The sequence below is a fragment of the Erythrolamprus reginae genome, chromosome 2 (assembly GCF_031021105.1).
Source record: "Erythrolamprus reginae isolate rEryReg1 chromosome 2, rEryReg1.hap1, whole genome shotgun sequence".
Classification (NCBI taxonomy): domain Eukaryota; kingdom Metazoa; phylum Chordata; class Lepidosauria; order Squamata; family Dipsadidae; genus Erythrolamprus; species Erythrolamprus reginae.
Genome location: NC_091951.1, coordinates 10,549,585 through 10,571,145, shown reverse-complemented (window position 1 = coordinate 10,571,145; position 21,561 = coordinate 10,549,585). Strand labels below are relative to the sequence as shown.

At 45.1% G+C, this 21,561-nt stretch overlaps 1 pseudogene; it reads right to left on the bottom strand.

The window, feature by feature from the left end:
• Positions 1-3,691: 3,691 nt before the first annotated feature.
• Positions 3,692-19,999, bottom strand: LOC139159654 (major histocompatibility complex class I-related gene protein-like; annotated as a pseudogene).
• Between the last annotated feature and the right edge of the window lie 1,562 nt (positions 20,000-21,561).

Sequence of the window (21,561 nt, the reverse complement as noted above, 5' to 3'; positions counted from 1 at the left end):
CCCGAAACGCATCCAGGAATGACACAAAACGAAAGTAAACTGCGCTTTGTGGCTTAAACGGTTGCTGGACCGCAGCGTTAAGTGCCAGTCCCTCCCACAGGCTCTGGTGTCTTACCGTAAGTCTTGAAATCGGAGGGAAAGAAAGGAAAGAAATAGAGGGGGAGGGATGGAAGGGAAAGGGGGAGAAAGAGAGAGAAGAAAAATAAAGAAAAAGGGAGGGGGGAGGAAGGGAGGGAGGGAGGGAAGGAAAGAAGGAAGGAAGGAAAAGGAAGGAAGGAAGGAGAAGGAAGATGGGAAGGAAGGAGAAGGAAGATGGGAAGGAAGGAAGATGGGAAGGAAGGAAGATGGGAAGGAAGAAAGGAAGATGGGAAGGAAGGAAGGAAGATGGGAAGGAAGGAAGGAAGATGGGAAGGAAGGAAGGAAGATGGGAAGGAAGAAAGATGGGAAGAAAGATGGGAAGAAAGATGGGAAGAAACAAAAACAGAAAGAAAGATGGGAAGAAAGAAAGATAGGAAGGAAGGAAGACAGGAAGAAAAAAAGAAAGAGAAAGATGGGAAGAAAGACAAGGAAGAAAGAAAAGGAAAGAACGAAAGAAAGAAAATAAACAATTTGGGGTTTTTTCTGAGCAAGGTATGAAAGTGAAATTAGAGTGTTCAGAGCTCTGCCCTTCCCCACGTCCTCCCGTCCCCACCTCCATTCTTGGCCTCCCTCCAGTCCAGCTCCCCTCCCCCAACCGAACAATCTCTTGGGGAAGACTGTGTAGCATCTTCAAGAAGTGGCACTCCTCCACGCTCAAGCATGAAACTCCAAGCAGGTCCTATCCAGCAGGCTCTCCAGGGACTGGACCTGTGGGGTCAAAGTGGGGTTCAGAGTAGACCCACAAGCTACTGGGTGGAACCCCGAGAAGAGTGGCCCAAGGACTCTCTCGCCATCTGCTTCCAGGCTCAGCCAAGAGATGCCTGGGATTTCTCTGGCCAATTTCCAAGGTGAGCATCCCGACTGGAATCCTCCCAAGTACAGGTTGCCCCAAACTTACGACCACAGTCGAGAACCCCAAATTTAGATCGCTGAGTGAGACATTTGTCGAGGGAGTGGTGGTCCCGTTTTATGACTTTTCTCCCCACCTTTGTTAAGTGAATCGCTGCTGCTGTTGAATTAGCAACACGGTTGTTAAGTAAATCTGGGTTTCCCCATGGACTTCGCTTATCAGAGGATCATACAAAAGGGGGTCGCATAACACAGGACGCTGCAACCATCTGTTACCAAGAATCTGAACCTGGTTGGCTTTCCCATGGACCACATATTTTCACATGGCAAAAATCTTGGGAAGCAGGTATATATGTATTTGTACGTTTATGTTTATTAATGTGTTGCAAAATCAAAACCAGAAGCACACACAGATGACTAATTCAGCTGGATTCAATAACTTCTTTATAAACATAATAATATATATATTTATAATACCACAAGTAGAATTCTTCTTCAATGAGTTACAGATAAACACAAGCAGGAGAGTTAGTTTCATTTCAGCAAAGTTCACAGTGGAAGAGTACAGAGTGTGAACAGAGTGCAGAGAGAAGAATGAGCTACGCCCAGCTTTAAGCTTCTCAGTTTTGATTCTCTGCACAGGCTCAGATATGTTTAGCTCCCATTGACTGACTTAGTTGCTATGTCTATTCATTGGCTGACCTTGTTAACACTGGGTATCCCAGTCATCAATATTCTAACAATATTCTAACACAAACACACACACACACACACACACACACATTCTGGCAACTGCAAAATGCTTTCTTTTGCCTGTTCCTACTGCTGAAAGAGAATGACTGGCCTCAGATGGGACTGGAATCCAGTGTCTTCCCATTTCTAGCCTGCTGCCTTCACCATTATTTGTTTATTTATTTATTTATTGGATTTGTATGCCACCCCTCTCCGTAGACTCGGGGCGGCTAACAACAATGATAAAAACAACATGTAACAATCCAATCCAATACTAAAATAACTAAAAAAAACTTAGTATAAAAACCAATCATATATACAAACATGCCATGCGTAAATTGTAGAAGTCTAGGGGGAAAGAATATCTCAGTTCCCCCATGCCTGACAGCAGAGATGGGTTTTAAGAAGCTTAAAAAAGGCGAGGAGGGCGGGGGCAATTCTAATCTCTGGGGGGAGTTGGTTCCAAAGGGCCTGGGCCGCCACAGAGAAGGCTCTTCCCCTGAGTCCCACCAAACACATTGTTTAGTTGACGGGACCCGGAGAAGGCCCACTCTGTGGGACCTAACTGGTCGCTGGGATTCGTGCGGCAGAAGGTGGTCCCTGAGATAATCTGTCCGGTGCCATGAAGGGCTTTATAGGAAATAACCAACACTTTGAATTGTCACCGGAAACTGATCGGCAACCAATGCAGACTGCGGAGTGTTGGTGTAAAATGGGCATATTTGGGGAAGCCCATGACTGCTCTCGCAGCTGCATTCTGCACGATCTGAAGTTTCCGAACACTTTTCAAAGGTAGCCCCATGTAGAGAGCATTGCAGTAGTCGAACCTCGAGGTGATGAGGGCATGAGTGACTGTGAGCAGTGACTCCCGGTCCAAATAGGGCCGCAACTGGTGCACCAGGCGAACCTGGGCAAACGCCCCCCTCGCCACAGCTGAAAGATGGTTCTCTAATTGGAGCTGTGGATCGAGGAGGACACCCAAGTTGCGGACCCTCTCTGAGGAGGTCAATGACTCCCCCCCCCCCAGGGTGATGGACGGACAGATAGAATTGTCCTTGGGAGGCAAGACACACAGCCACTCCGTCTTATCTGGGTTGAGTTTGAGTCTGTTGACACCCATCCAGGCCCCAACAGCCTCCAGGCACTGGCACATCACTTCCACTGCTTCGTTGACTGGACAAGGGGTGGTTCGTTCATTCCTAACTGGTTCTCTTTAGTTTTAGATAAGACTTGTTAAATGCATATCCCACATTTTATTTAGGGCATATGAGGCATTCAACACAAGGCTCCATGTTTATGGAGATTCTCAGTTATCCAGGTCATGGTGGTTCCCAAAGGTGCTTTTTTTTCAAGAGGCAACTTGGCTTTTCTCTTAAGACATTTTGCTCCTCATCCATGAAGAGCTGAAGAAGCTTCTTGGATGAGAAGCGAAATGTTTTGAAAGAAAAACAAGAAAGTCTAGTTGCCTCTTGAAAAATAAAGCTCAATTGGAACAAGGCTCCATGCTTCAATTTTTCTCCAGGACAACTCTGAAAATTGGTCAGGTTGAGTGAGAAAGTCTCCCGGAGAATTTCCACCACTAAAGAAGGACTTGTTCATGGATCTTCCTGCTTCCAGGTTGAGGGTTTAACCACAATGGCTCTCTTCATCCCTCTTTGTCCTTGTCCAACTCAGCATGTCACACAATCCCAACATGTTTGGCTATATTTCTTTGAATGCTGTTAGGAAACAGGCTAACAGTACCTCAAGGTAAGTATGTAAACAATCTGAGCTCTTCCTGATTAGTAGGACACACCAACAAGTTCCAGCTACACACCAGATCCTTCAGGAGCTACATAATGATTCACAGCATGTCCTCAGTGGAGATCCCCTTTGCTTTGTTTTGACCTGTCAAGTGGACCTCATGAGATAGGCAGGTGAGAGAGAAAAGTATGTAAACTTCAATAATGAAACAATAGACGTAGGTAACAGACTGGTAAACTGCTTGGGTCGTTTGTTCAAACTTTCACCTAAGGGTAAAAACTGCTTTAATTGGAGATAAAATGTATACACTTCAGCTCTGTGGAGAAAAAAAGACAAAAAACAATTAAAACAATAAATAATGGGACAGGGAAAATACTAGAGCACGACCATTCTGTGCCAGGCGGAGTTGTTTTCAGTGAGATGGGTGACTACAGGTAATGAATGGATGATGAATGAATGAATCTATGAATGAATGAATGAACGAACAAACAAACAAACAAACAAACAGTGAAATGGTTGACTAGGCATTTGATGAATGAACAAATGAATGAACGAACAGTTAGATGGGTGACTAGGTGTTTGATGAATGAATGAATGAATGCATGAATGAATGAATGCATGAATGAATGAACGAACAGTGAGATGGGTGACTATAGATATTTGATGGATGAATGAATGAATGAATGAATGGTGAGATGGGTAACTATAGACATTTGATGAAAGGAAGGAAGGAAGGAAGGAAGGAAGGAAGGAAGGAAGGAAGGAAGGATTTAGACTTGTATACTTCATCGTGCTTTCCAGCCCTCTCTTAGAGGTTTACAGAGTCAGTATATTGCCCCCAATAATATGGGTCCTCATTTTACCCACTTTGGAAGGATGGAAAGCTGAGTCAACCTTGAGCCTGGTGAGAATCGAACTGCCAAATTGCAGGAAGTCGGCAGTCAGCAGAAGTACCCTGCAGTATTGCATTCTAACCACTGCACCACCATGATTCAGGAAGGAAGGAAGGGTGGGGAGGGAAAGAAGGACAGGAAAAGGGAAAAGGAAAGGAAAGGGACATTTTGTTGCAGAGCTGGAAATTTTATTTTTTCCTCTCTGATGAAAGATGTATGATCTTATAGCCCTGCATGACCTACTTACCATTTGAGGAATTTCAAAATCTTGGCTGGTGGCTGTAAGATAAAAAAAAAGTCAAGATTCAGGCCACAGTGGAGCTTCCTCCTTAGCCAGACAATATATCAAATGGGGCACACTCACACAACAAATGCAAAGTCCCGGATATCTCCCATATGCATACTTTTTTTTTTCAAAACCAGAGTGTTTCCTTTTGCCGTTAGTCACCACAAACCAATCATCAGGTAGAACCGGGTTTTTCAAAATATGTTCTGCAAGAACTTAGTGAACATATTTCTTTTTAAAGTGCACTCAAACACAGCTGGATCTGGACTATATTTTATATAGCAAAAAAAATATTAGATTTATTAGATTTCTATGCTGCCCTTCTCGAGGCGAAAGGCCAAACTAATGGTCACTATCATTGGCTATCAAAATATCTTCTAGTTGGAATCACGTGAGTCCTCATGCCCTAGTGCTCTTTCTTTTTCCTTGAACAAGCTCTTATGGAAGGTTTCAGGGGGATTGTTATGCACAGTCGACAATTAGTTTCATATAGTGTCAGTGTTCTATCTTTAGAGCTTTGCCTCTTCAACAGCCCTCAGGGGAAAAGAGTTAACCACACTGTGGTTGAGCAATGGGGCCTAACTTTGGCGCAGCCTGTATACGTTTCAATTTTTAAAAATGTGTTTTATTTAACACACTGCCATCGGGTCAGTTTAGAAATTTTAATTAACATACTCTATACTCTGTATAGTATATTAATTGTTGGGATAGGTTTTACGATTGGATGGAAAAAAGGGGAAAAAAGCAAAAACAGAGAGTTAATAAATGTTAGAAAATTTGGAGAGTAAATGTCAGAGGTCATAAAAGGAAAAAAAGAAAAAGCTTTATCTGAATAAGATCATTGCTAAGACTTGATGTATATTATGTAAATTTAGGAAAAGCAAGTAGGATGCTTGACTGCACAGCTAGAGGTATAACAAGCAGGAAGAGGGAGATTGTGATCCCTTTATATAGAGCGCTGGTGACACCACATTTGGAATACTGTGTTCAGTTCTGGAGACCTCACCTACAAAAAGATATTGACAAAATTGAACGGGTCCAAAGATGGGCTACAAGAATGGTGGAAGGTCTTAAGCATAAAACGTATCAGGAAAGACTTCATGAACTCAATCTGTATAGTCTGGAGGACAGAAGGAAAAGGGGGGACATGATCGAAACATTTAAATATGTTAAAGGGTTAAATAAGGTTCAGGAGGGAAGTGTTTTTAATAGGAAAGTGAACCCAAGAACAAGGGGACACAATCTGAAGTTAGTTGGGGGAAAGATCAAAAGCAACGTGAGAAAATATTATTTTACTGAAAGAGTAGTAAATCCTTGGAACAAACTTCCAGCAGACCTGGTTGGTAAATCCACAGTAACTGAATTTAAACATGCCTGGGATAAACATAGATCCATCCTAAGATAAAATACAGAAAATAGTATAAGGGCAGACTAGATGGACCATGAGGTCTTTTTCTGCCGTCAGTCTTCTATGTTTCTATGTAAATATAATCTGTGCAATAGAAAATAAGCACTGTTAGAGACACAACAATTGAATTTACACCTGATTTTTTAAATTAGGAATTATGAGAGGAGCTGATGTTAAAAATGTAAGATATTTAATATTACACATTGTAACAGTGCCAAGAATTGCGTTCACGCAAAAATGGAAGAGCTCACAGATACCTGAAGATAAAGAAATAATTTTTAAAAATTACAAATGCGCAGAAATGGACAGATTAACCATCAAAAGGACTCGGACTATTATTCAATCTGGACTAAATGGTACACTTGGACTCAAAAAAGGAACAAGAACTTACAACAAGAGATGGAATAAGATATTCATAAATGCAAATATAATTAAAGATAACAGGATGAATCTCTCTATATAAGATGTTGATCCACTTGTAAATATCAACATGTAAATGTTTAGAAAAACAAAACCAATAAATATATTATTAAAAAAAAGAAATGAAAAGAAAATAAGCACTGTTAGAATTGTATTACTGTTATAGGCACGTCACAAATTGTCCCACTCTTATTTTAATGGTTTTTTTTGTTTTGTTGTTTGTGTTTTGTGTGTTACAAATAGTCTATTTTTAATTTTTTTTTAAAAAGAAATTTTAATTAACAAATCAATCAATACACCTACAGGCAGTCCTTAAATTACAACAGTTCATTTAGTGACTGCTCAAAGTTACAACGGCCTTGAAAAAAGTGACTTATGATCTTTTTTTTCACCCTTAAAGCCATGTTAGCATCCTTATGGCCATGTGATCAAAATTCAGATGCTTGGAGAATGACTCGTAGTTATAACGCTTGCAGTGTCCCAGGGTCATGTGATTCCCTTTTGTGACCATCTGATAAGCAATGTTCAGATTCAATTAATGATCATATGCTGCTAATTCAGCAAACTGCAATGATTCGCTTAACAACTGTGTCAGGAAAGGTTGTAAAACAGGACTATGCGCATTTAACAAGTGTCTCACTTAGCGACAGAAACGTTAGGCTCAGTTGTGGTCATAAATCGAGGACTACCTGAATACTGTACATACAAGCCTATGCTCAGCAGGAACCTCTAAGACCAGGGAAGTATTAATACCATTGTACTACGCCCTGGTCAGACCACATCTGGAGTACTGCATCCAGTTCTGGTCACCACACTTCAAAAGAGACATTGAAACTCTGGAGAAGGTGCAGAAAAGAGCAACCAAAATGATTAGGGCACTAGAAACCAAGACATACGAACAGAGATTGTGGGAACTGGGCATGGATAGCCTTGAGAAAAGGAGGGCCAGAGCGGACATGATAGCTGTATATAGGTATATGAGGGGTTGCCACAGAGAGGAGGGGGCCACTCTATTCTCCAGAGCACCAGAGGACCGGACGAGGAACAACGGCTGGAAGCTGACCAAGGAGAGATTCAACCCAGAAGTAAGGAAGAACTTCCTGACGGTCAGAGCGATCAACCAGTGGAACAACCTGCCTCTGGAGGTTGTGAACTCCCCAACTCTGAACACTTTCAAGAGGAGATTGGACTGCCATTTGGCTGGGGTGCTTTAGGATTCCTGCTCAGGCAGGGGATTGGACTTGATGACCTGCATGGTCCCTTTCAACTCTAAAAATAAACAAACAAACAAATAAATAAATAAATAAATAAACAAATAAATAAACAAATAAATAAGTAGTTGAGGGGAAGATCAAAAGCAACATGAGAAAATATTATTTCACTGAAAGAGTAGTAGATCCTTGGAACAAACTTCCAGCAGACGTGGTTGGTAAATCCACAGTAACTGAATTTAAACATGCCTGGGATAAACATATATCCATTGTAAGATAAAATACAGGAAATAGTATAAGGGCAAACTAGATGGACCATGAGGTCTTTTTCTGCCGTCAGTCTTCTATCAATCAATCAATCAATCAATCAATCAATAAACAAACAAACAAACAAACCCATATTTTTTGTCACAGGGAAGCTATGAATCTGCCACAGCTGGATCGTCCCCACTTCTGCTCCCCCAAAGATGGTACCAAAAATTACATTTGGGGGTCGCTCACCTGATGCTGTTCTGTAGGCATTTCTGCCACGTTTTTCTGCAAGACAGAATCAAGAAATTAGAGAGGATGTTTCTGCTCAGAGATCCCTCAGTTTTCTCTCAGCCTTTGGTAGAGCTTCAATGCTTCAGCACTGCAGAAAAAACAATTACTGTACTGCCAAATTACCTTCCATTGAGGACCTGTACACTGCATGAGTCATAAAGAGTGCTGTGAAAATATCTACAGACCCTTCAGACCCTGCACATAAATTATTTCAACTCCTACCCTCAAAAGGATGCTTTGCCAAGTTCACCTTAGTGCCACTACCAGTTAGGCAAAAGATCTCCCAGATCCCAGGCTAAAGTGACCACATTCAATCAACATCCCCACAAGCAAATCAGTCTAAATATACTGCTCAATAAAATAAACACATGCTAGATCTGAATGAATGAAATATTCTCATTGAATACAGTACTTCATTCTGTACAAAGTTGAATGTGTACAACAGCATGGGAAATTGATTGTCAATCAATGTTGCTTCCTAAGTGGACAGTTTCATTTCACAGAAGTTTAATTTACTTGGAGCTTTATTATTATTATTATTATTATTATTATTATTATTATTATTATTATTATTTATTAGATTTGTATGCCTCCCCTATCCGCAGACTCAGGGCGGCTCACGGCAACAATAAAACAATGTACAACAAATCTAATAATTTTTTAAAAAAACACTAAAAACCCCTTATTAAAAAACAAACATACACACAGACATGCCATGCATAAACTGTATAGGCCCGGGGGAGATGTCTCAATTCCCCCATGCCTGACGGCAGAGGTGGGTTTTAAGGAGTTTAAGTGTTCCTTTTATTAATTTTAGCAGTGTATTACCACTTAAGGCTGGGTTTTGGAGCCTTGGCAGCTTGAAAGCACATGGACTTCAATTCCCAGAATTCCCCACCCAGACATCCATGCATTTTTAAATGCCAAGGCTAAGAAACACCAGCTCATATGGACCAGTTCTCCAAGACCTTCGGAATTGGAGATTGTGTTCAAGGAAGCTTGTGGGAAACGCTAGGTTTGGGGGCACTGAGGTTGACAGCATGTTGGCTGGGGGGTTCTGGAGTTAAAGTTCTTAAATCTTCAAACTGCCAAGGTTGAGAAATACGATTTTAGGATATTGTGTAGACCAGGTCCCCGGGACCTTCAGGAAATTTAGAAACCATGTTCATCGTGAACCTGATAAAGGCTGCTTGTGGAAAACACCAGATTTGGAGGTATGGAGATTGGCAGCACCTCCCACGTGTTTTGAGCAGTGTTCCCTCTAATTTTTTTTCGGGGTGAGCGGAAAAGTATAGTGTCTGAGCGGCAGTCCCTTTGGCACTGGGCAGCATGTAAGTATAAATAAATAAAGAAATAAAGAAAGAAAGAAAGAAAGTGTGGGCGTGCGCTATCACACATGAGCAAGTTCTTGCATCCATAATTCTATCCTTTCTATCTCTCCCTCCCTATTTCCTTTCTATCTCTCCCTCCTTCTTTCCTATCTCTTCCTCCCTCTTTCCTATCTCTTCCTCCCTCTTTCCTTTCTATCTTTCTCCCCCCTGCCTTTCTCCAAGCCCTTCCTTTTCCCTCTCCCTATCCTACTACCCCCCTCTCCCGCCTTTCTATCTCTCTCTCCCTCTTTCCTTTCTATCTCTCCCTCCTTCTTTCCTCCCTCCCTCTTTTCTTTCTATCTCTCCCTCCCTCTTTCCTTTCTATATTTGTCTCTCCCTGCCTTTCTCCAAGCCCTTCCTTTTCCCTCTCCCTATCTAACTACCCCCCTCTCCCTCCTTTTTATCTCTCCCTCCCCCTTTCTCTCTCCCTTCCTTCATCTTTCTTTCCCGCTCTCTTTCCATCCCTCTTCCTTTCTCTCTTCCTTCCTTCCTTCCTCTCCTTTTTGCTCTTTCTCTCTCCCTCCTTGTCTTTCCCTCTCCCTCCTTCCCCCTCTCTTTCTCTCTCTCTTGCTTTCTTTCCCTCTCTTTCTCTCTTGCTTTCTTTCTCTCTCATTCTCTCTCCCCTCCTTTTTCTCTCTCTTTCTCTCTCGTTCACCACACCGGCAACAGAGAGAAAAAGAGAGAGAAAGAGAGCCAGAGAGAGAGTGGAGGGCGCTGTTGTCTTCACCTCTGCCCGGCGGCTCTGCAGCGAAGAGGAAGCAGCCATGCACCCCCTTGCTCTCTCAGGCATCCCCGGCGCCCGAACACATTCCGCCTCCCGGTATCCCGGACGACTTTTGGAGCTGTTTTGTTTTTGGCTGGGCGGAGGCGGCGCGCGGAGGCGAAGACACAGCGCCCGAACACGCTCCGCCTCCTGGGAGCCCGGCCAACTTTTGGAGCCGTTTTGTTTTCGGCTGAGCGGAGGCGGTGCACGGAGGCGAAGACACAGCGCCCGAACACGCTCCGCCTCCCGGGAGCCCGGCCGACTTTTGGAGCCATTTTGTGTTCGGCTGGGCGGAGGCGGTGCGCGGAGGCGAAGACACAGCGCCCGAACACGCTCCGCCTCCCGGGAGCCCGGCCGACTTTTGGAGCCGTTTTGTTTTCGGCTGGGCGGAGGCGGCGCGCGGAGGCGAAGACACAGCGCCTGAACACGCTCCACCTCCCGGGAGCCCGGTCGACTTTTGGAGCCGTTTTGTTTTCGGCTGGGCGGAGGCGGTGCGCGGAGGCGAAGACACGGCGGCTGAACACGCTCCGCCTCCCGGGAGCCCGGCCGAAAACAACGGCTCCAAATGTCGGCCGGGCTCCCGGGAGGTGGAGCGTGACCGGGCGCCGTGTCTTCGCCTCCACGCGGCTCTGCAGCGAAGAGGAAGTAGCCACGCACCGCCTCTGCCCGGCCGACTTTTACCTGCTCTGGAGCCGTTTGTCTTCGTGGCGCAAAGCCACACAGTCCCAGATCCCGGATCGCTCGCTTCTCCGGCCAGCAAGCCGGCTGCCCAGGAAAGCATCGTGCTTTTTCAACGCATGGCGCTTTCCTGGGCAGATGACTTTGCTGACCGGAGAAGAGAGCGATTTGGGAGTTCCGGGACTGTGTGGCTATTCGGCAGCAGGTAAAAGTCGGCCAGGCGCCGTGGATGCCTGGGAGGGCGAGGGGGTGGATGGCTGCTGTCACTGCTGGGCCTGGCTCGCGGTGCACCTCACACAAGGGCCCCCGCAGAGAAGAGGCCCGCTCGTCGCACCCCACCCGCGCCACCAGCCCTTTTCGTCGGCACCCCCCCCCCCATGGAGGCTTAGAGGCCTAGCGGCAGAATGGCCACCAGCCCTCTTTGTCAGCAGTCCCCCCACCCACCCAGGGAGGCTTACCGTTTGGCTGCCGATGGGCATGGCCGGGGAGGGGAAAATCTGGAGTTTAAGGGGTGGGAAGAAAGCGGGCCTGCAATTGGCCGGCCCCTTTCTTTCCCGCCTTTCCTAAGGAACTGTTGCTGCCCTATGTTGTAGAGCAGCAGCAGTTCTCATTTCAAATTTCAGCGCGGAGGTCAGTCCTCCACGCTAAATTTGAAATTCCCTGGGCTGAGAGGTAAAAACCTCTGCGCTATAGCGCACTGCGCAGCTTAGAGGGAACTATGGTTTTGAGAATGACACACCCTGTATCACCCAATAATTACTTACTGATGTAGACAGTCACTCCAGCAGCAATGAGGACCGTGGCCACAACAATCCCTATTATTCCAGCGATGAGTCCAAAGTTGGATGTGAAAGCTGTGTTGGAGAAAAGGCAAAATGACTAGGGAAGGAACCGGAGTGGCGCAGCAGATAGAGTGCTGTACTGCAGGCCACTGAAGCTGACTGTAGATCTGTAGGTTCAAATCTCATCACTGGCTGAAGATTGACTCAGCCTTCCATCCTTCCGAGGTGGGTAAAATGAGGACCTGAATTGTGGGTGCAATATTCTGGCTCTGTTAAAAAGTGCTATTGCTAACATGTTGTAGGCCGCCCTGAGTCTAAGGAAAAGGGCGGCATAAAAATCAAATGAATGAATGAATGAATGAATGAATGAATGAATGAATGAATAAATAAATAAATAAATAAAAAATAAGTTCCAGGTTGCTTAGGGGGTTTCTCTTCCCTGTAATTTCCTGGACTTGCTGAGAGGGCAACCAAGACTGAGTTAACCTATTCACTCTTTCTACACAGCAGGCAATTGCTGAGCCATCAAACCACACCCAGCCACCAGTATTTATAGAAGGAAGGCAGCTCAGGTCTCGCTGTGTTCGCCCTAGAACAAGGACAGAAGCACCAGCCCGAAGATGACGAGTGGGACCTCGTCGAAACGTCGCCAGAAATTTCCGAATCCTACACGGGAAGAAACCTGAATATGCCAAGACTGTCATACCTGTACCCGTGAAAATCTACATATATATATATTTGTAGATCATTGTGTATTGGACAAAATAAAATAAATAAATAATAAATTTTTCCACTGCTCGCCAAACCAGGAGCAATCACCGATTACCCATGCCCTTGAACTGGCTCTAATGGCAGCACCATAGATGCTGCCATCTTGTTTTTTTGCTTCTCTGCATGCTCAGAAGCTAGGTTTTCAGCACTGCTCATGGTGAGTAAATTACAACCCATCCCTGGTGAGGTTTCAGGGACACCTTTGTTTATAACTGGCGACATCCCCACCCCCTTTCTCTCACCAGGCTCTACCCAGGCCAAGATAAGAGGCTCTTGCAGTCCGGCGTGGTCCACATAGCACCGAAAACGGTCCCGCTCCTTCGGATCAATTTCGATGCTCAGCCAGGCATGGTAGGTCCCATCTGAATTTGGAAGAATACCACCCCGGAAAGTGTCCTGCTCCCAGACTTCTCCATCTTTCCTCCAGGTGGCATCTATCTCTTCGGGATAAAAGCCATAGACTCGGCAGACAAGGGTCTCCATACTGTTGTACTGGATCCTGCGAGATACTTTTGCCAATGGGGGCTCTGTAGAGAATACAAGACTAGCGTTGTTCTGACCCAGTTCCCCAAACAGGACCAACCCTCTGAAATTAACTCAAATATTCCTTATTGAACTCACTGGAAATCAAGAGTGCAATCACCCTGGGGGGAGGAGTCATTGACCCCCTCAGAGAGGGTCTGCAACTTGGGCGTCCTCCTCGATCCACAGCTTACATTAGAGAACCACCTTTCAGCTGTGGTGAGGGGGGCGTTTGCCCAGGTTCGCCTGGTGAACCAGTTGCAGCCCTATTTGGACCGGGAGTCACTGCTCACAGTCATTCATGCCCTCATCACCTCGAGGCTCGACTACTGCAATGCTCTCTACATGGGGCTACCTTTGAAATTCGGAAACTTCAGATCGTGCAGAATGCAGCTGCAAGAGCAGTCATGGGCTTCCCCAAATATGCCCATGTTACACCAACACTCCGCAGTCTGCATTGGCTGCCGATCAGTTTCCGGTTACAATTCAAAGTGTTGGTTATGACCTATAAAGCCCTTCATGGCACCAGACCAGATTATCTCAGGGACCGCCTTCTGCTGCACAAATCCCTGCAACCAGTTAGGTCCCACAGAGTGGCCCTTCTCCGGGTCCCGTCAACTAAACAATGTCATTTGGCGGGACCCAGGGGAAGAGCCTTTTCTGTGGTGGCCCCAGCTCCCCCCAGAGATCAGAATTGCCCCCACCCTCCTCGCCTTTCGTAAGCTCCTTAAAACCCACCTCTGTCATCAGGCATGGGAGAATTGAGATATTCCCTTCCCCCTAGGCCTATACAATTTATGCATGGTATGTTTGGGTGTATATTTGGTTTTTAATAAGGGTTTTTAGCTATTTTAAATATTAGATTTGTCCTATGCTGTTTTTATTCTTGTTGTTAGCCGCCCCTAGTCTACGGAGAGGGGCGGCATACAAATCTAATAAATAAATAAAATAAATAAATAAAGAGAAAATAATTGAGAAGCACTGGCCCACGCTCTGTCTCTGCCTGCTCCATTCCCTCTTCCCCTTGCAGCTCTCAGGTTGCCCTAGTGCTGATTTTGATGCTCTGCCTCTGCCTCCTCTGATTTGACTGCCCTGGGGCCAATGGCCAAGAGGCCACAACAGGTATGTTTTAGGACTGCATTTCTGTAGGGTGGGGACCTTGCCCCACAAATCGATAAGGTCCCACAGAGTTGGCCTTCTCGGGGTCCCGTCGACCAAACAATGTCATTTGGTGGGCCCCAGGGGAAGAGCCTTCTCTGTGGCGGCCCCGGCCCTCTGGAATCAACTCCCCCCAGAGATTAGAACGGCCCCTACCCTCCTTGTCTTTCACAAATTACTCAAGACCCACCTTTATCACCAGGCATGGGGGAACTGAGACATCCTCCCCCAGGCTTTTATATTTTATGTTTGGTATGTATGCGTCGTATGGTTTTTAATTGTTGGGGTTTTAGATATGTTTTACTTTAATATTAGATTTGTCTCACTGTTTTATTGTTTTTGTATTACTGTTTTGAGCCGCCCCGAGTCTTCGGAGAGGGGCGGCATACAAATCTACTTAATAATAATAATAATAATAATAATAATAATAATAATAATAATAATACCCAATGTTCTCCTGCAACAGCACCAACCCTTGCCTCCCTCCTTCCTTTCTCACCTTTCCTTAACAAAGAATCTTTTCCATATGACATGCACGTCTGAAGTAGCTGGATACATTCCTTCTCCAAAAAGTTATTTGTGTTCTGGGTGATGAAAGGCTCCGCTTCCCACCTCCTCTTGGTCACCTGAGCACGGACATCGACCGCGGTCCAGGTGAGGGTCTTCTGATCCAAGCTGATGAAGTCCTCTCCATCGTAGCCGTACTGGAAGTACCCCCCGTCTGTGGCCGTCTTTGCTCAGCTGGCAGCCGATCATGCGCTGCCAGCTGTGAATCCCTGCAGAGAAAAAGTCGTACAGTTCTTGACTTACCACCCTTTTCCTCAGTTACGATGGGACTGAAATATTGGGACTTCGGACCATTCGTAGTTACAACCTTTGCAGCTTCCCCATGATCATGCGATCAAAATTCAGATGCTTAGCAATAGGTTCATAATTATGACCATTGTTGTGTCCAAAGTCATATGATCCCCATTTGTTTGTTTGTTTGTTTGTTTGTTTGATTGATTGTTTGATTGATTGATTGATTTCTATGCTGCCCTATTCCTCAGACTTAGGGCGACTCACAACAAAAGTGAATACATAGCATATAGAAATCTAAAATTAAAACATACTGGTCCAGCTGCACATATACTTGCAGCACATGGAGTTAAAGTTGTGCATAAATCTGACCAAACACTGAGGTGGAATGTGCTCAAAAGAAATTCTATGGAGGAAACTTCCTCAGTCATTTACTGTATAAACTGTAGAAATTGCGCAAGCCACTATGTAGGAGAAATGGCTAAACAATTAAAAACCAGGGTGCACAAGCATAAACTAGCGGTTCAATGCCAAGAACTGTGCTCCCAGTTCTGAACCCATATGTAGGAGCAGGGCCATGAATTTAACTTCCAGGAGACCGAGGTTCTGGCCCATGACGAAACAAAGGGATTTTCTGTAATTTTTTTTTAAAAGATGTTTCACTTCTCATCCAAGAAGCTTCTTCAACTCTGAAGACCTGAAGTCCAGTTGCCTTTTGGGGGGAAAAAGGTCACTTTGGGGGCAACATTGACCTGGATAGCAATAGCATTTAGACATATACTGCTTCATAGTGCTTTTACAGCCCTCTCTAAGCGGTTCACAGAATCAGCCTATTGCCTCCAACCATCTCAGTCCTCATTTTACCCACCTTGTAAGGATGGAAGGCTGAGTCAACCTTGAGCCCGGCAGTGAGATTTGAACTGTTGAACTACAGCTAGCAATTAACTGAAGTAGCCTGCAGTTCTGCACTCTAAGCATTGCGCCACCCTGAATGACTGAGAATCTCCATAACTTTAATAAATATTGTTCTTTTTTTAAAAGCCATCTATTCATTCATTCATTCATTCATTCATTCATTCATTCAGACTTCTATGCCACCCAGTCCCTGAACTACAAATACAGTGGTGCCTCTACTTACGAACTTAATTCGTTCCGTGACCAGGTTCTTAAGTAGAAAAGTTTGTAAGAAGATGCAATTTTACCCATAGGAATCAATGTAACAGCAAGTAATGCATGCGATTGGGGAAACCACAGGGAGGGTAGAGGCCTTATTGATTTGATTTGATTTGATTTGATTTGATTTGTATACCGCCCCTCTCCGAAGACTCAGGGCGGCTAACAACAATAAAAAAGACAATGTAAACAAATCTAATATTAAAAATAATCTTAAAAACCCCAATTTAAAGAACCAATCATACATACAAGCATACCATGTATAAATTCTATAAACCTAGGGCGAAGGGAAAATTTCAATTCCCCTATGCTTGACGACAGAGGTGGGTTTTAAGGAGCTTGTGAAAGGCAAGGAGGGTGGGGGCAACTCTGATATCTGGGGGGAGCTGGTTCCAGAGGGTCGGGGCTGCCACAGAGAAGGCTCTACTCCTGGGTCTCGCCAAACGACATTGTTTCCTCCCAAGAGATTCCTAGAGAGGCCCCATGGAGTATTCTCCCCGCCTTTTCCAGCCCTGTTTCCTCCCAGAAGATCCCTAGAGAGGCTCCACAGAGGCTTCTCCCTGCCTTTTCGGGTTACAGTTTTGGAGGCTCGGGTTTGTAAGTGGAAAATGGTTCTTGAGAAGATCTTGAACACCCAGTTTTTATCTAGAAAAGTTCATAAGTAGAGGCATTCTTAGGTAGAGATACTACTGTAATTCCTACCTGTTCAGGAGGAACAGCGATATGGGGAGGCCAAAATCCATGGTTTTCAGCCCCCCCCCCTCCACCTGCCTTACCTCTGCTGGAGTTGTGATAGCTGTGCAAGATGGCGAGGTCGCTTTTGAGCTTCCGCTCCGTGGTGCTGACTCTCTGAGATATAAAATCCCAAAAATGCAAGTCCTCCTTCTTCACGTTGAGGAGCCAGGGCACTTGGGGTAACATTCTTCTTGTGCCGGGGTCAAAGCGTGAAGCCAGCTGGTTGTCCAGGTACCCTACTACAATGTACTCGGGCTCATCCTGATTGGGGACCAGGACCAAGGTATAGAAAATACGCAACGAATGGGAGGAGGAACCTGGGGGGGGAAAAGGGGGGGGGGAGAAACAGGAAATTTGGGAGAGAGGTGTCCAAAGGCACACTTTTAAACCCCAGCCCCAGCCACATACCCCTCCCCCATTTTGCTTTGGAATCAGCCCCCTTCCTAGCCTCAATACTCTAAAACAGTATCAGGACCCCTTTGGGGATCAAAAGATCTTTTCATAGGGACAAATTCCCCATGGTGTTAGGATCTAAAGCTTCTATTCTGGCACCTTGGAACATATTTTTACAATTTGACCAATCATAGAAACATAGAAGTCTGACGGCAGAAAAAGACCTCATGGCCCATCTAGTCTGCCCTTATACTATTTCCTGCATTTTATCTTAGGATGGATATATGTTTATCCCAGGCATCTTTAAATTCAGTTATTGTGGATTTATCTACCATGTCTGCTGGAAGTTTGTTCCAAGGATCTACTACTCTTTCAGTAAAATAATATTTTCTCATGTTGCTTTTGATCTTTCCCCCAACTAGCTTCAGATTGTGTCCCCTTGTTCTTGTGTTCACTTTCCTATTAAAAACACTTCCCTCCTGGACCTTATTTAACCCTTTAACATATTTAAATGTTTCGATCATGTCCCCCCCTTTTCCTTCTGTCCTCCAGACTATACAGATTGAGTTCCTGAACTCTTTCCTGATACGTTTTATGCTTAAGACCTTCCACCATTCTTGTAGCCCGTCTTTGGACCCGTTCAATTTTGTCAATATCTTTTTGTAGGTGAGGTCTCCAGAACTGAACACAGTACTCCAAATGTGGTCTCACCAGCACTCTATATAGCGGGATCATAATCTCCCTCTTCCTGCTTGTTATACCTCTAACTATGCAGCCAAGCATCCTGCAATCAGGTGTTTACAGTGGGGGTGTCCGTCTGACAGCAACGGGGCACCATTCACGGCGCCACCGGAACGGGCCGGCGTGCTAGCATGCGCAAAAGCTGAATCTTGCACGAGGATGGGGGGGGGGGTTGCTTCCATGCATGCACAGAAGCAAAATGTCTCAAAAACCTTTCAAAATAAGGTAAGTGACAGCCACCCATCCGCTTGCCCGCCAACAGCGCTGCTGCTGTCAAAGGCCACAGGGCTACATCGTTGCACTGAGAGATGCCTGAGGTGTGGGAGAGAATAGAGCAGGCTGCGCAGCCATAGCTCGGGCAGGACACTATTGCTGCTGGCCCCAGCTGCTGCTCTAGGTGCAGCAGCTGAAATCTTGTGTAAATGTCCTTCTAGCAGCAAGATTTGGGCAAAAATCGCCAATTTCTTTGCTTCTGCACATGTGTGGAAACAAAAAACCCAGCGATTTTTACAGGAATCGCACCAGCTCCATTTCCACTCCTGGAACAGCATCCCCCACTCTTGTATAGGGCAGGGCATACCCCTGCCCTCTGCCCTTCCTGCCAATCAGCTTAAAGCTATGTTGGGAAAATTGGCGCTAGACTTATGGTTGGGTGTCACCACAACATGAGGAACTGTATTAAGGGGTCGCGACATTAGAAAGGTTGAGAACCACTGCTCTAAAACAAGACTCTCAAAACTCAGTCATTTTAAGACTTGTGGACTTCAACTCCCAGAATTCTCCAATCAGTATGGTGGGCTAAGGAATTCTGGGAGTTGAAGTCCATGAGCCTTAAAATTGTCACGTTTGGCTTGGCTCCCTGCTTTAAAATTCTTGAGTGCCTAGGGAGGCCTATTAGGAAAGACATCCTGTAGCCATGGTACTCCAAACAGGGTGGACTAGATGCTCTCTAGTAAGCCCTTTCTTTCCACAGGATATATAAAACTATGCAAAAAGGATATTGAGACTCTAGAAAAAGTGCAGAGAAGAGCAACAAAGATGATTAGGGGACTGGAGGTTAAAAACATATTAAGAACGGTTGCAAGAACTGAGCATGGCTAGTTTAATGAAAAGAAGGACCAGGGGAGACATGATAGCAGTCTTCCAATATCTCAGGGGTCACCACAAAGAAGGAGTCAACCTATTCTCCAAAGTACCTGAGGGTAGAACAAGAAGCAATGGATGGAAACTAAACAAGGAGAGAAGAAACTTAGAACTAAGGAGAAAATTCCTGACACTGAGAACAATTCATCTGTGGAACAGCTTGCCTCCAGAAGTTGTGAATGCTCCAACATGGGAAGTTTTTAAGCAGATGTTGGATAACCATCTGTCTGAAGTATTGCAGGGTTTCCTGCCTAAGCAGGGGGTGGGACCAGAAGACCTCCAAGGTCCCTTCCAACACTTTTTGTTGTTGTTGTTGTTGTTGTGGTGTTGTTGTTGTTGTTGTTATTATTATTATTATTATTATTATTATTATTATTATTATCCTACAGAAGATTTTACAAGGTGTATTTATTTCAGATTGGTAGGGTGGGGCTCTCTAACGCGACTCCCCAACTGGGCGAAGCCCCTGGAACTCCTGCCACAAGAAAACCAGGCTGACCAACCTTCATTTTTAGTCTACGGAGAGGGGCAGCATACAAATCTAAGAAATAAATAAATGAATAAATTTTTAATCCCACCCCTTCAGCAACTCACCTGCGCATCCTCCCCACAGCGACAGGAGGGCTGTTGCGCACAGAAACCCCAAACGCGCAACCGGGAACTCCATCTGGGTCCAGTCCCGATCAGCTGTTTGTGAAGGATCGGAACGAGACTTGACCGCGAAGGAAGTTTGTAAAAGGCGCTGGTGGGCCTGAACGCTGGAAAATGAAAACGAGAGAGGATCGTCTCCCTTCGGAGTAAAGGAAGAGGGGCGCGAGAGAATCGAGAAAGGGAAAGAGCCGTAGGGAAAGTCTATCCGATCCCGTTTAGATAGGGGGCGAGGCATCGTGAGAATTTCAGCAGTTAGTTAGTTAGTTAGAATTTCCGCAGTTAGTTAGTTAGTTAGTTAGTTAGTTAGTTAGTTAGTTAGTTAGTTAGTTAGTTAGTTAGTTAGTTTGTTTGTTTGTTTGTCTAATACACAATAATACACAATGAAGGTAATAGAGGACATCTTCGAGGAAAATATATTAGATAAATAATAGAAGAGAGAATATAGGAATAAAATATATCAATGTGAGAATAGAAGAAAAGATATAGGAATAGAAGATATATGGGATATAGGAGAGACAATAGGACAGGGATCGGAAGGCACTCTAGGGTATTTATGAACGGGTCAGCTCAGCTTCCCTGGTTCCCCAAGACAGAGGAAACCCTCCTGCTCGCTTCACGGGTGGATGATACCACTCCAACCTCCTTCCCCTCGGGGGACTACACTCCCCATTGCCCCCCTGGTGACGACGGTAGTTCTAACACCTGTGAAAAGCGCCCGATCGCCTTTGGCAAGTGGATCGGAGTTGGCTGTGCTTTAGACCAGTATTTCCCAACCTTGGCAACTTGAAGATATCTGGACTTCAACTTCCAGAATTCCCCAGCCAGCATTCGCTGGCTGGGGAATTCTGGGAATTGAAGTCCAAATATCTTCAAATTGCCAAGGTTGGGAAACACTGCTTTAGACCGATTAAAAAATGAAATCCGTCCCTTTCTCACCTGCCAGCCCTTCCCGCTTCTTGTCTTCACTTTTGCTGACTTCTGAGGCTGGTAGCCCACCAAAGGCGAAAACGTACCCAGGAATGACAAAAACGAAAGCAAACTGTGTATTGTGGCTTGAACCGTTCCTGACCTTCAGTGTTAAATGCCAGCCCCTCCCACAGGCTCAGGCGTCTTTCGCTGTCTGAAACTCAGAAGGAAGAGGGGGGGGGGGAGAGAGAGGAGGAAGCAAGGGAGGGAGGGAGATAGAAGGGAGGGAAAGAAAGAAAAAAGAAAGGGAAGGAAGGAAGGAAGGAAGGAAAGAAAAGACTGGCTCTCTCCTCTCCCTTATTACTCCTTCTAGGCTACCTTCCCTCCTCCTTTGTTGATCCTTGTTTAACAAGTTTTGCTGGGTAATAAGTAACCAATTCTCCTTTGTATTTCTGAGCCGAAAGTGAAAGTAGAGTAATTCAGAGCTGTGCTCTCCCCACCTCCTTCCCCCCATTCCTGGTAAAGGCTGTGCCTCCCCCCAGTCCCATCCCCCCCCCATTAGAAACATCTCCTGGACAGGAATGTGATGGAGAATGGCTTCTTCCAAATGCCAATGATTGGAATGCATGCTTGATTGTATGAATGAGATTACTGGATTTAGAATATTGTTACTGGTTTTTTAATATGCTGTAAGCCACACTGAGTCCTCAAAAAGAGGTGGCATATTGAATGAATGAATGAATGGAATGAATGA